At 46.3% G+C, this 15,656-nt stretch overlaps 1 protein-coding gene and 1 pseudogene across 1 annotated transcript in view; one reads left to right on the top strand and one right to left on the bottom strand.

Moving 5' to 3' along the window:
• Window positions 1–15,656, bottom strand: part of LOC135897944 (cytochrome P450 3A9-like) — a 336,077-nt gene that overhangs the window by 16,467 nt on the left and 303,954 nt on the right. The gene's annotated exons all lie outside the window — the stretch shown is intronic.
• On the top strand, window positions 10,310–12,773 carry LOC135897888 (uncharacterized; annotated as a pseudogene).

Here is a 15,656-nt window from a genome sequence, read left to right as displayed (position 1 = left end):
CCTTAGACGGAAAACGGAAGTGGACATGAGACTGCGGCTTGTATTGTGTCAACTTCCTTCTCCCGTTGAAGGCGTGTGCTTGTTATATACAGTAATGGTCCCGAGGGCACGCTGGCCCACGTCTGTCCCACTCCTCGCGTATTGAGGTGAAGATCAGCATTGGAATATTGGTAAGGGAGGACGGACGTTGTGAGATGAGGGGGGCGACGGTGGTTGAAGTGATGCTAATTGAGGAAGAAGCGATTGGCATGGCTCAAGTTCAGAGGATGCGTTATTTATTTATTTATTTATTTATTTATTTATTTATTTATTTATTTATTTATTTATGCAATACTGCATGCCCAAATGAGGGCCCAAGCAGGAGGGGCAGAATACATAAACATTTGCGTATGCACGTACTTATATATACATACAGACATGAAAAGAAAATACAAACGCAATGCAACATATGTAAATATTATAAGAAAACAAGAAAATGAAAGCGACGACTAATAAGATTAAGAGAAGGTACACTGAAGGAAGGCAACTTGACAAACATTAAAACAGTATCACACGCATATATGAGCACTGGCAACCACTATCGAGAGAGGGAAAAAAAGTACCAGAAGTTGAACGAGCGCTCATTGCAAAATACTGAATAGAATAAGGATGATGTGGAAAATATTATACAATATTCACGTGTAAAAAAAGAAGAAAACAGTGACAAGGTTTGCCCATATGGCAATACCCCCAGTATCAAAGACACAAGCGGTCAATAGAATCGGTGTTTATCAATTGTGATAATGGCAGGCTGTTCCAATCTGTTACAGTGCGAGGGAAGAATGAAAACTTGAAAAGGTTAGTTCGGGTGTTATAAGGCGTCAAAGAATCAGCGTGACGATGCCGTGTTCGGCGCGCTGTAAGTGGTTTAACATAAGCCTGTGGCTGGAGGGACAAACAGTTGTTTTTAAGCAAGAAAAGAAATTTCAGTCGTTGTATTTTCCTGCGTACTTGTAGCGTTTGGATATTTTGTTGAATCATTAGGCTAGTAGGAGAGTCACTCAGTCTATATTTAGAAAAAATAAACCTGACAGCTTTACGTTGAACCATCTCTAAAGTGTTAATGTTAATTTTCTTATAGGGATCCCACACAATGCATGCATATTCCAGTTTCGGTCGGATGAGTGAAGTGTAAGCCAGTAATCTACTACTAGAGGGAGCGTGCTTTAGTTTGTGCCTGAGAAGACAAAGCTTCCCCAAAGACGAGTTACATACGTTAGAAATGTGCCTATTCCAGCTGAGGTCACTGGCTATTGTGATTCCAAGATAGTTATATTGGCTGACCTTGGTCAGTGGTTCCGTGCCGAGGTTATAGACAAACGGTATTTTTTTTTCTTATGGACATATAAACAGTTTTTTCTCTGTTCAATTCCACACCCCACCGAGTGCACCAGGAAAGATTGTTTTGAAGGTCAGAGTTAAGCATTAATTGATCATCGTGGCAAGTAACCTCGTTAAACAACACACAATCGTCAGCAAATAGTCTAACTTGAACGGGATGAGAAATTTCGTTAGTGATGTCGTTTATGTAAATTAGAAATAGTAAAGGTCCTAGCACGCTACCTTGAGGTACTCCAGAGGTTACTGAAAGTTCGTTAGAAGAGTAATTATCAATTTAAACGAACTGCTTGCGATTAGACAGATAAGCCGCCACCCAGTTAATAATATAGGCTGGAAGATCTATTGACTGTAATTTTTCTATAAGTTTATTGTGAGGTACGAGGTCAAACGCTTTCTTAAAGTCTAAAAATATTACGTCAATTTGGCTTGACTTGTCAAGAGCACTTGCAAAGTTGTGAATAATTGTGGTTAATTGTGTCACAGTAGAAAAACCCTTCCGGAAACCATGCTGATGAGGAGACAGTACGTTGTTGTCACTAAGGAATTTGGTTATTTCATTAGCTATAATATGTTCGATTAACTTGCAACATGATGAAGTTAATGAGATATGACGATAACTAGTTACTAGGGTTCTGTCGCCTTTTTTTGGTATGGGAACGACACGTGCAGTAAGCCAGTCTGTAGGAAGATTAGCCGAAGATAACGAGGAACGGAAGATAACAACAAGAAAAGGGGCTAACGCTTCAGCATATCTGCGCAGAAAAGCGTTCGGTCTGTTGTCTGGTCCTGGAGATGATTTAGCTTTGAGGTTCAGCAGCATCGACACTACACCCGGTTGCGATACAATATCAGAGGTCGAGTTGCATGACATGCGGTTAACGTTTATACCACCATCAAACTGGGAAAAAAACACTCTAAAAATAATTATTGAAGTGCTCCGCGATGCGTTGTTTTTCGACAACGACATGGCCCTCGTGAACAATTTGATTAATTGGCTTGGTTTTTGAGCTTAGAAAAGCCCAAAATTTTTGGGGTGCCGTTTGAATGAAATTTGGCAATGTATGGTGAAAATACCAGCGCTTAGCTACCGCACTTCTTGGTTCAGCTTATTTTGGATTTCATGAATTGAAGCACGTGAGGCACATCGTCGTCTTAAGCGCTTAACTTTTCTTTTAAGGTGCAAGATCTTTCTCGTTATCCAGGGAGTAGTCTTGGAAGTTTTTTTTAGTTCTATTAGGAATAAAGTTGCTAAGGCAGTGAGCGATAATTTCTTTAAATTTATCCCAAAGCACAGTAGTATTGTTACTGTGAAAGTTATCAAAGCATTGCTCAAGATAATTCAAGACACTTTCGTCTCTGGCACGAGAAAAATCTTTAACAGTGGTTGTTTTACATTTTTTAGTGTTTAGCACTCCCAAAGAACAAGAAAAATATACCAGACTAAGGTCAGAAATTCCAGGCTCAACCGAAACAAAGAAGTTTTCTCATGAACGACTTACAAAAACGAGGTCAAGTATGGTTGCTGACGTACCATAGGTACGCGTTGGCTGTCTCACAACCTGGTGTAGATTGTGAGACAGAATGATGTCATGTAAGTAATCTAAGTGTGAATTAATCCCGGTGCAGAGAAACCCATTCTCCCAATCAATATCTGGTAGGTTAAAGTCGCCTATAAGTAGCACTTTATCGCTTGTGAATGAAACCATGTGTTCAAAAAGATCACGAAAAAATTCTGGGCGCGAGTCAGGTGCTCGATAAACTGCAAATAGCAAAAATGATTTACCCCAGCAAGTAAGCTTCATTGTAACAGATTCCAGGTTATCGGCCTGACATAACAGAGTACCGGATATAGTTTCTTTTATCAAAACTGCTACCCCGCCCCCTCTAATACACCAGTCACGGCGATATGCTCGATAAGATGGAGAAAATACAACAGCATCTTCAATATTGTCATGCAACCATGTTTCTGTTATCACAACTACATGTGGATTGTAACCCATGATAGTTGCCTCAAGGCTTTCCGATTTATTAACGACACTGCGGGCGTTGATGTTCACGCTTGTGTTTCAAGCGTGAAAATTTTGGCTTAGCAGAAAGCCTTTTGAACTCAGATGCGCAGTTGGCGTACCACTTAGCCCGAACACTCTTTAAGTCATCAGCTTCATGAGCCATTTAACGCGTTCGCGTTATTAAACACTCTAGAATCAATATTTTCTCGCTCCTATTACAGTGGCACAAAAACGTGAAGTTTGAAATTCTCAAGCACTGATTCTGTTCGGTTACCTTGGGAAGGCAAAAACAAAAAAAAGGCAACGTTATTAGAGCTATAGCTTGACTTCTGTACAGCCAAAACAGATTTTCTTTATGCTTCAGCTGTCGTATGGCAAGTATAGACAACCTCAAGCGCAACAATGGCGCTTGGGGTACGTTAGAGTAAACGTGGGTCAACTTTAGCCAACCGGGCGATGTCTAAATGACAGGCTCAGAGAGCACTGCAACAAGGTAAGGAGAGGTGGTGATGGCAGGTTAGCAGCCCACTGAAGCAAGTGTGGTTTTCCTTCCCTCTGTTTCGAAAATGATCCGTTGCGCGCAAGCACAAAGAAAAAAATGACCAGACTAATAACTGTGAGTGCAACTACTGAGAAGCTAGGCCAAGATTGTCTTAGCATGCCTTCGGTATAACTAACAAGCAAAGAATTATGGTGTCTAAATTCATATCTGTTTGTGTAATCCTGACTTGATGCATAGAATACATAAAATAGCAATCCGGCTTCCAATAAACATTGTGTTGAAATTTAGCGCTTGTTGGTGTCCCTTACTGTGTCCGTGTGGAAAACGTATTTCCGTTAAGATACCTTATCACGCAACTTAAATGTTTTAAAATAACCTCTATAACGTCGTGCTATGGTGCTACCGTGCTAATTATCTCGAATAAGCTCAACAGGGTCGTTGATAAAGGTCGAATAACGGATTCTAAGAAGCTCTCCATTTTTAAATCCCGGTAATATCGGCAAAACTTTCTGTATGACAAATACGTCGATAGCGAATAGATAGGAATATTTCAACAACTCAGCTTAAAATACTTCACGGTTTATGTAGTTAACGCACGGTAAAATATAACTTTAAGCTTTATGCCAACAACAAACATAACCTGACGTGTTTTCACCGCCGGCACTTTCTTAACATTACTGTGCGCCAACTCGCCCAGCAAACCACCCTACTGTACATACGCAATCTCTTCAGCTTTTTTGTGCATGCTGATAACAACGCATAAGATTTGACTTCCCAACACTTCTCAACGCAGCCATGAACACGAGGAACACCGTAGTGGCGCGCTCCGGTCACTTCTACCACGGAGACTTTCGTGGGCGTGTAGGTAAGTTCCGTACCGGATATATTACAGCATATTATTCTTCAACACCCCTATTCCCTTTCCTCGGTTAAAGTCATTAATCATTTGTTGCACTTCATCCGCGGTGTTGCTGAACAGAACAATGTCATCCGCAACCTTAAGATTGCTGACATATTCGCCTTTGACTCTCATTCTTGGACCGAGCAAACCACCCTACTTCCTGCTTTCTTAGCTTGACACTAATGATAATCTTAACCTGATAAGAAAACGAGTACTTCGAATATGTTGACAACCTTGCGTACGAAATACCTTTCACGTGCGGAAAATCGTACATAGGCCTGATAGGCACATGTATTATTATCAGGTTAAGAGACCATAGGTATGCGACAAAAATGCTCCAGTCGCCAGGACATTTGGCGACGCATTGCGCACAATGCGAGTGCAAGCCATTCTTCAAAGAAAGCAAGACCTTGGCTCAATGCAAATCTAAAAAAAAGCACGTGAAATTTCGGAAGCGTTTTTGTGCTCAAAAATGACTTGGGGAAACCACGTTCATACACATTCTGTGGCACTGGCAGATTGAGCTTTTAAATTCATAGACGGATGTTTGATCTAGCCATGCTTGTCATTGCTAAATCCGATGTGCATAGTTTGGCTTCTTTTTCTTCTTGCATATTGTGTTATATAGTTATTTTACATTCACCCCTTGCGTATATATTTGACGTGTGATAGCGGATAATAAACAGCTGAAAGTTTGCGCACATGTGTGTTTGTGTTTTTTCTCTTTTGTATAGCAATATAGTGCCCCAAGCAGAACGAGTAGCTCTTGAACATAGATCTGGTCGGCTGACCGACACACTATACTTCTCCGTCCAACGCTCGCACGTCAGCGATGGTCTGGAAGTGATTGCACACGGTCTTAATTTCCTTCTGGACAACTTGTGGGTTCGTGAGCCTGTTAGAACTTCCATTAGTAGGCACGAACGCTACAGGAATAGTGCTGACGCCCTTGTGAAAAAAATATATCTAGAGGCAATTCATTAGGTGGCAGGGATGGTGATCAGGCGGATAGCGCCTGGCCAGAAGAATTGGTCGCCATCAGCCCAACACGGCTGATGCAAGGAATCCTAATAAATCAGGGACTAAGGTGACGTTAGTGAGACGTCTGAAACCACGCGATACTCAGCCAAAACACCACTGCAGGTCAACGAAGCCTCAAGAGGCACCAAACAGCTCTTGGTCCAGCGCGGCCAGTATGATGAAATGAGACCGCAATTGTCGTTCACGGCGAAAGCATCACTGCTGTCATCGTTAACGTCATCATCCGTATGTTCAGCTGGTTCTGGCGGCACAGACATAACATCGATGTTCTCTACTATGCTTACTGCACTCTCAATTGCATCCAGAGTATCGCGCAAGTGAATAAACGGCTTCCTTCCAAATAAAATATTTGCTTCCGTGATGGAACAGTACTAAACTTTTCATGAGCAATTCCGCTCTGTGAAGGTGGATGACTAGCGAAACTATTTAGCGCTCGGCACACAGGCGACGCAGCATTTTGAACAAAAGTAAGAACGCTTTTATTGGCCGGATCTGTGGCCATCGTGACAATATATGTACGCACATGCATCTGCGTATAACCTTTTCTATTAAATGTGTACGCGCATGACAATGAATGGCTCATACTCCCTTAAGCAGTGCCTCATACCCTTGTAAACGCGGCCTGCCCTTTACGACGTCTGAGGTGAAATGCTGCGTTGGAATGATGAGCTGCGACGAAGCCAGCTGTGGAAGAGCCCGACGACGACGAACGCGTGAGCAGTGGCACGAGCGCGTTCGCGTGGTCGCGCCGAGGGGTGCCAACAGATCAGCTGTAGAAGAAGACAACGACTCTCGAGTCATTGCTGGTGAGGACAGTTTAGGTCCCAAGTGTGATAAATGTAGTTCAAGGGCACCTTACAGGTCCGCGAGCACACAGGGATATGTGTCATTGAACTTAGACCCTTTCTGAAGAATCACAAGTTTCTACTAACAGACGCCACGGAACACCGGGTCTTAGCCCTATACATATTCGCTCGGGTATGTTTTACCTAAATTGACGCATCTATGTATATATTGTTGGCGTCTATTACGCTCGTCTTCTTCATCTGTATGTTATCATCATCCAACATTGACCGATCCTAATCTTCAAATCCCTGTGTGACCACAATCATCGGGTGTGTGCCTTGGCCGGTTCGACGTCAAGTACTAGGGTCAAATAAACGTCGCTTTATCAGAGACGCCAGTGTTGGAGGTGAGTTTTCGATTCTCAGTCCGCTACTCACTCAGTCTACCCCATGGAGATTCGTTCAGGCCCCCGCTTGGGCCCGCTGCCCATTAGCATGTTTCAGACCGACCCACCCTCCACTTCCACCGCTACCGTTCCGTCACCGCAAGCCTCCCGTTATATCTTAGCCAGCCACCAACGTGACGCCCATTTCTTCGCTGGTCTTCGTGGGGAACATGTGCAGGACTGGATAGACGGCTGCGAGCGAGTAAGTTTCGCTAATAGTTGGGACGACCTCCTCATGCTCCGTCATGTCTCCTTCCATTTGACGGGTGTGGCGAAGACACGGTTCTTCAACCACGATATAGACACAACTGACTGGGCTGCCTTAACGCAGCAGCTCCGTCATGTATTTGGTACTCCGGCGGTTCGGTCTATCATCGCAAAGTAGACCCTCGGTACTCGCCAACAGCCAGGAGAGTTTCACACGTCGTATATCGAGGATGTTCTTGCACTTTGCCACTGTGTAGGTTCATCTATGCCAGAGTCAGGCAAAATACGCCACACTATGGAAGCCACCTTCAATGCGCTTGCCATCAAGAACCACGCTGCAATCACTGACGTCGTCACAACGTGTCAACACCTGGATGAACTTGAATCTGTTCGCCTTAAGCCAGACGTTGGAGAATATTCTTACACGGCGGACCCACAATTGCGTCTCATGATAAGAGCCATGATATGCGAAGGATTACAATCAATGGGCTTGTCATCGCCGTCAGTGTGCCCTAGTCCGCCTTCAGGTGCGGCCTTGCATGAGGTCATGCGGAATGAACTGCCCCCCCCCCCCCCTAACCTACTCCACGCAAGTTCAGCCTTCAGTCTCTCGTCCTCTACCATCATCATCATCATCATCAGCCTGGTTACGCCCACCGCAGGGCAAAGGCCTCTCCCATACTACTCCAACAACCCCGGTCATGTACTAATTGTGGCCATGTCGTCCCTGCAAACTTCTTAATCTCATCCGCCCACCTAACTTTCTGCCACCCCCTGCTACGCTTCCCTTGGAATCCAGTCCGTAATGACCATCGGTTATCTTCCCTCCTCATTACATGTCCTGCCCATGCCTACTTCTTTTTCTTGATTTCAACTAAGATGTCATTAACTCGCGTTTGTTCCCTCACCCAATCTGCTTTTTTCTTATCCCTTAACGTTACACCTATCATTCTTTTTTCCATAGCTCGTTGCGTCGTCCTCAATTTGAGTAGAACCCTTTTCGTAAGCCTCCAGGTTTCTGCCCCGTAGGTGAGTACTGGTAAGACACAGCTATTATACACTTTTCTCTTGAGGGATAACGGCAACCTGCTGTTCATGATCTGAGAATGCCTGCCAAACGCACCTCCTCTACCAACATACGCGCAAGTTGCTGCCTCGCCTCTAAGTCACGTCAACTCAACGGTCCCGTTAAAACCCTACGCATCCGTTGCTACCGCGACTCCAAAGAACATCACGTTGATGCCGCCTTAGCCTTCACCAGCCCATCTGACCGCACTGGCTCTCGGAGCACCTGGAACCCACCTTGGCGTTCTCCACGTCCCACGTGCCATTATTGCGGCTATCGCGGCCGTATTTCACGTTTCGGCCGCAAGCGCCAGCAGGACGAGCGTCGGGCGTACGACATGTCTGAGCGCAACTTTTCCAGTGGAGCCTCTTCGCAAAGCCCGCGCTTCTCTTCACCTCCGCTCCGCTCTACATCTCTGCCAGCATCGACAGAAGACCGAAGTACTTACCGTTCAGCCTGACGCCGCTCCCCTTCGTGGTTCCGGCGCTCCACGTCACCACTACGGCCTGTCTCACTCAACTCCACCGTCCTTCCGGAAAACTAAGCGATGCAGTTTTTGGTGGAAGAACTGCACACTTCAACAGGACTCAAATTTTTCCAGCGTGCCCCGCCAATATGCTTTCGGTGGTCAAGTGATTCTCCTCGATGCTTTGGTGGACACAGGTTCAACGATTCCCATTATGCATGCTAATTTATGTTCCCGCCTCAAAAAAGTCACACCTTACGATTGACCGACGCTGTTCGGCCTTCCGCTCTTTGTACTGCCCGCGTCCTCATCGATGACATCCTCACCATATTCAGTTGGCTGTGTAGTCCTCGTACGTTCATCAACCTATTTTAGGGTGGGATTTTTTTTTCTCCTGCTTCCGCGGCCATTTATTGTGGGCAACGCGTCGTACAACTTAACGACACTGACTACTTATTTGAGAAGAAACTTACAGGCCATTGCGTCTGATTGCTGCGGAAGATACTGAACTACCTCCAGACCGCCAATGAATTGTTGCCGTTCTATCAAACGATATTGACCATGGTGACGTTCTGGTCTCGCCCTCTTCCCGTTGCCTTTATAAAGGCATCGCTTTTGCAGCAGGTGTGGTTCGATCTTGCAATGTCTCAGCGCTCGTCACCGCCACGAACGCAACATCGGAGAAAATTTTCCTTCCGCAATGCGCCACAGCAGCTTGCGCAGCCGACGCAGGGCCTGTGTGCGCCGTGCCTCTTAAACCTATGCTCTCCAACGACTGTTCTACTTGTGCTATTGCTTGTAACTCCGCCCTTACTGCAGCCATCAGTGGCTTGCCACTGCTGATGGCTGCAGCTGATGATGACAGCTTCTGAGATGCAGCAGCGGCTTGATTTGAGAAGAAACACGCAAATTCGTTTGATGTCCATTCCTCGACTCTGCTCCTAACTACAGTTGCAGCGCAGCGCCTTCACACAGACTAAGCGTCTATATTGCGCCGACGTCCTTACTGCATGTCTTTAGCCGAGCGGAAAGTCATAGTAGAAAATGTCGCGGACATGCTATAGCAGAAGGTCATCCTAGCTTCAGCTAGCCATTGGGCATCTCTCGTCTCCCTTCATCTGTATGTTATTATCATCATCCTAGATTGACCGATTCTCATCTTCAGTTTTGTGTGATCATCATCATCTGCTGTGTGCCTCGGCTGGTTCGACGGCGAGTACTCGGGCCCAAAAACCTCGCTCCAACAGATACGTCGTAATATAGGTATTATTATTATTATTATTATTATTATTATTATTATTATTGTTGTTGTTGTTGCATCATCACCGCTTAGATAGAGCCTGTAGTGGCACTCAGACGTCATTGCAGTCTTGAATTGTGTATCTTAGATAGAGTGCACGTGCCTGTGTGTGTGTGTGTGTTTGACGTCACTGATTAGTAGCTCTGTATATCTATATAAGATGGCCACGTAAGTGCCTTGTGGTTCTTTTCCGTTGTATTGCAAGCTGCAAATAAACATGTGTTCTGGCAATTAGGCTGCTGCGTACTTGAAGGCACAACAGTGGCGACGAGGATGGGATTCTCATAGCGGACGATAACCGGGCCACGGCTGAAGCACTGGTCGCGGCTCCATCAGTTTGGCAACAGCAGGCGCCTAGGCGGACTACCACAGCATGGCTTCCTTCGGCCGCTTCCACCCGTTCACGGAGGAGGGAGACGAAGACTTCGAATCTTATGTGAAACGCTTCGAACACTACATCCGTGCTACCCAGGTCAGCGACGACTTGAACGTATCCGCTTTTGTGACGGCCATTGGAAAACAGGCCTACCGCACGTTGAAGAATTTTTTGGCCCCAGTGAAGCCCGAAGCCAAAACTTACGGCGAACTGGTCAGGACTCTCAAAGGGCACTATTCACCGAAGCCCTTGGTGATAGCGGAAAGATTCCGATTCAACCATAGGTCGCAGCAAGAAAACGAACCAGCTGCTACGTCTGCATTAGAACTGAAAAGGTTGGCTGCATCCTGTGAGTTCGGGCAATTCCTGGATGACGCCTTGCGGGATCGGTTCATGGCCGGACTGCGAAACGAAACAGCACAAGCCAAGCTCCTCAAGAAGAGTACCCTGACGTTCCAAGCTCCTTATGACCTTGCCAAAAGCGGGAACTCGCTCGCACCGAAACAAAGAAGATTCAACCTGAAGAACTCAGCGAAGTGAACCTGCTTCATCAACCCCACCTAAGAAAACCCGAGGCCACGGCATGGACAAGACGGGCAGCGAGCAAGGACAGGGAGCGGCAAGCCAAATCAAATGACTGTTTCCGTTGCGGATCAACGCATCGCAAATATCGATGCCATGCCTGCAAAAAGGTGGGACACCTGGCAAGCGTCTGCAGAACGACGCCACGTTCGGTACAGGCCCTTGAACAGAGCACTGGTTTAGAAGGCTCCGGTGACTCGGGACCGTATAAGTGGTGAGGACGATATTTTGCTGAGGCATATTTTTTCATGTAACAATACTGACGGTAGCTACATAGGGAAAGTTATTGTGGCAGGTAGGAATGTCAAAATGCAAGTTGACGCAGGAGATCTGTGTCTATCGTACTAGAAAAGATGTACCGGCAATATTGGTTTGATTTACCTCTAGAAAGCTGTAGTTTACGGCTAAAAACGTACGGAGGTGTCCCGCTGGCAATTACAGGCAAGTTGACGGTGCGCGTAGAGCACAAAGGCCAAACAGCGACCTTGCCTTTAATTGTAGTCCAAACACCACAAATGTGTGACACTCTGTTGGGACGTAATTGGCTAGAGGCTTTGAAGCTGGTTTGGACGAGCGTGTGCAATATCGGTCTCGATAAATCACCCGCAATCATCGAAAAATTTTCGGAAGTGTTTGAGCCGGCACTAGGACTGCTAGCTGACACATCGGTGAACTTAGTGCTAAAAGACAGCAGTACACCTGTTTTTTGTAAGCATAGACCTGTGCCATTTGCACTCAGGGACGCCGTAGCACAGGAATTGCATTTACTAGTAGAATCGGGAGTACTGGTGCGTGTACAGCAAAGCGCTTGGGCTACGCCCCTAGCAGTCGTACCCAAGGCTAACAAGCAAAGACAAGCTGTTATCGAAGGTGTTGTTTTACACGCAGGTCGGCTGGCCTTCAAAAGTGTCTGATGACGCTTTGGCGCCATATATTGTGCGACGAAGTGAGCTTTCTGTTGACAGAGAATACGTGACGTGGGGACATCGAGTGATAGTGCCAATGTCTCTTCGCGGAAAAGTGCTATCGTTGTTGCATCAAGGCCATCCTGGGATGGCACGTATAAAAATGCTGTCTAGAGGCCACGTGTGGTGGTCCCGCCTTACGCAAGACGTTGAACAAACAGTGAAAGAATGTGTCACATGCAAGTTGACCCAAAATGCGGCACCCAAAGTTCCTGTAATGTCATGGGGAGTGTCTATGCACCGGTGGGAGCATGTGCACTTAGATTTTGCTCATCGTGACCAGCATTGGTTTCTAGTGCTAGTTGACTCATATTCAAAGTGGGTTGAAGTGTTTGTCATGAAGTCAACTAGCAGTGAAAAGACAATAGAGAAGCTGCACACAGTATTTGCCGCATACGGGTTACTGGAAGAAGTGGTAACAGACAATGGTCCGTAGTTTACGTCAGCATTTTTCGAGACATTCATGAGACGGTATGGCATTCGGCACACTAAATCGCCTCCTTATCACCAAGCATCGAATGGCAGCGCGGAGCGTTGTGTACAGGCTTAAAAAAATCTTTTTAAGCAGGTGAACGACGAACAAATAAATGGGCAGATGAAGTCTCTCCAGTACCGGATCGACCAGTTTCTATTCAAATATAAGAACACGCCAACAGGGGTCACTGAGGACACACCGGCCCTGCTATTCTTATCGTGGAAACCTAGGACAAGGTTGAGCCTTCGCCATCTGAATATCGAGCAAAGGATGAAAGAAAAACTTAAGCGAACAAATCAGTCGGCAAATCAGCGATGAGGTGCGTGGAGGGACTTCGAGGAAGGAGAAGGCGTCCTTGTACAGGGTCTACGACCCGGGGAAGGGGAGTGGTTGAGCGGCAAGGTAAATAAACGTGTGCGTTCAAGCACTTAAGTGGTCGGGATAGGGAACGAAGAGCGGTACGTTCATGTTGATAATCTGCGACCGCGAACATTCCAGGACTGCTTCCCGCAATCGGTTCATGCAGCATTTCCTAACCCACCAGCATGTAGCCAAGGCATTGCGACTCGCACGTCTCAAGCTGCACGCCCTGTAAACGATGAAGGAGCGCGAGAGATGGTTCAGGGGCCGTCTCCAAACACCGAACTTCCAGCATGTAGCCAAGACATGTCTCTCGCAGGTCTCTAGGTGCACACCCTGTAAACGACGAAGGTGCGCAAAAGACGCCTGACGCCGATCAAGTAGGTTAGAAGGCAGTAGCTATCGACAAACAGGCCACTCCTCCGTACCCATCGTCTGCAGGCGGGGAGTCCAGCGGTGGCGCATCGCCATCTTCCCAACAGGAGCTTCGACGCAGCACCCGGCAAAGACGACCACCCGACCGCTACTAAAAACACTTCGGGGGAGAAGGGAGTGTTGTGTCATCACCTCTTAGATCGAAACCTGTAGTGGCACTCTGACGTCACTGAAGTCGAATTGTGTATCTTAGATAGAGCACACGTACATGTGTGTGTGTGTCTGTGATGTCACTGATCAGTAGCTCTGTATAGCTATATAAGACGGCCGCGTAAGTGCCTTGTGGTTCTTTTCCGTTGTATTGCAAGCTGCAATAAACATGTGTTCTGGCAAGTAGGCTGATGCGTACTTGAAGACACAACAATTATTATTATTATTATTATTAATATTTTATTATTATTGGACGCAGACAACAAATGCATCTTTTGACTGCGAAGTGATTTATACTCATACTTTTATGAATTAGTGATGTGTGCAAGTACCGCCGCATGGCTGACGGGAATTTCAGAATATATACAACTTCCATGGGAATTCCGTATTCGTGGAAATTAGATCAAACTCGGAATTATGTTAGTCTTCTTAGCAGCTAATTGTCATCTGATTTGTTTCGGGATAGTTTTGATGAAACAAGAGTTGCGGCAGTTCTCTGTAACCATACTCCCGCGGTAGACGACCATGTATTGACAGTAGACGAAAGCTCTGTTACGCTTACAACTTCACTTCGGATTACCTAATTATGACATGTAAATGAAACTTGACGTGTTGATAGAGTCGTTTTAGCAGCCAATTTCAGTGTAATCTTTTCCAAGATACCTACATTAGATTGAAACGTAGGGAGCATTCGCGAGAAAGCGGACATGAAACTTTTTTCATGTCTACGTGACGCGGTAGAGGGACAGATGTCGACCACCGCAGGGCTTACTATATAAAGCTTCGCTGTAAAAGCTTCGATTTGTAACTGTTAACGCCCAGTGTACTGAATAGAGTACACCGAACTTTCAATGCTTGTTCTGTTCTTTCAAAGGAAGACGCGGATTCGACACTTTGTTTCTAGCACGCTCAACATATTGACACGTGTACTTTATCTTTCTCGGTTGACTTATTTTCACCAGCTAACGAATGTTAAAGGTTATTGCTCAGCGCAAGACGCGGCTGCATGTATCGGAAGTTTTTTTTAATGTTATCGATGGTGCTAACCGTTCTCTGTCGCCACCGAACTTTGTGTAATCTGATTGTATGCGAGACGCCCATCGTGTAGTACTTTCTGGAAGACACGCCAGCACCAGCGATTACTCTGGGACCTTCAGCGACTTATGCACAAAAGCTGATGCGCTTGACCCGTTGATCCGATTCCGACCATCATCAACTGCGTTGTCCGCTGTCGTTGTGCTTTGAGTGTTACTTGCTTTTTTGGGGCACAGGTTAGCGCAATAAAAACTTAGATTATTCACAATTTTGCTGCTGTGTACTGCCGCGTCAACATTAAGTGAATAATGTTTGTGCGTTGATATACTGGAATCCTCCGCAAAGCCACGATCCAAGCACCCAACCCGAAGATCGCACCAACTTCGCCCTGGAGCAGCAACCAAGTCGCAGGCTACAGAACGTGCCCCCGGAGCACAGACTTCTACCTGAGAAGACCAAGAAGTACGTGGCCAGCCCAACAACCACAGTGGCAGCCCCAGTGCCAGACCGTGAAACTCCACCATGATACCGCGATGCACCAGTCCAAGGAGCCACCAAACTTCCGCGGCTCTTCCTTTGAAGACCCTGAAAACTGTATAAAGACATACAAAAGGATCGCTGCGTTCAATAATTGAGACTCCAACGACAAGCTGCAGCAACTTCGGCTTAGAAGACGCCCCAAGAACATGGCTTGAGAACCTAGAATTTACCCTGACCACATGAGACCTATTCCTCGACGGCTTCCTGCAGACTTCACGACCTTCCTGCGCAAAGAGCGAGCCGACACTCTACTGCAAAAGCACGTGCAGCTGCCGAACGACAACATAGCGATATTCACTGAGGAGATAACGCGCCTCTGCCAATACGCGTACCCGAATATGTCTGATGAGAAGAAAATTCGGCTCCTCAACCGTCGAGTAAAGCAAGAACTCTTTGTCGGACTTATGCGCAACCCGCTCAAGACCGTAGCAGAATTTCTGACGGAGGCTACGACTGTTTAGAAGACGTTAGAAATATGAGAAGACAGAAGACTCCTCGAGCTCGGAGTGCACAATACCCTCGAAGAGATCGCTGAGGCTCAGGAGAGAGCGCAGATGATACGACTGACGATGACGAAGACCGGCCGTCACATCTTGCGCGAGCTCGGGTACTTCCCACTGAACACCCAGGATCCA

Source organism: Dermacentor albipictus, chromosome 2, assembly GCF_038994185.2.
Source record: "Dermacentor albipictus isolate Rhodes 1998 colony chromosome 2, USDA_Dalb.pri_finalv2, whole genome shotgun sequence".
Taxonomy (NCBI): domain Eukaryota; kingdom Metazoa; phylum Arthropoda; class Arachnida; order Ixodida; family Ixodidae; genus Dermacentor; species Dermacentor albipictus.
This window is presented reverse-complemented; position numbering and strand designations above follow the sequence as displayed.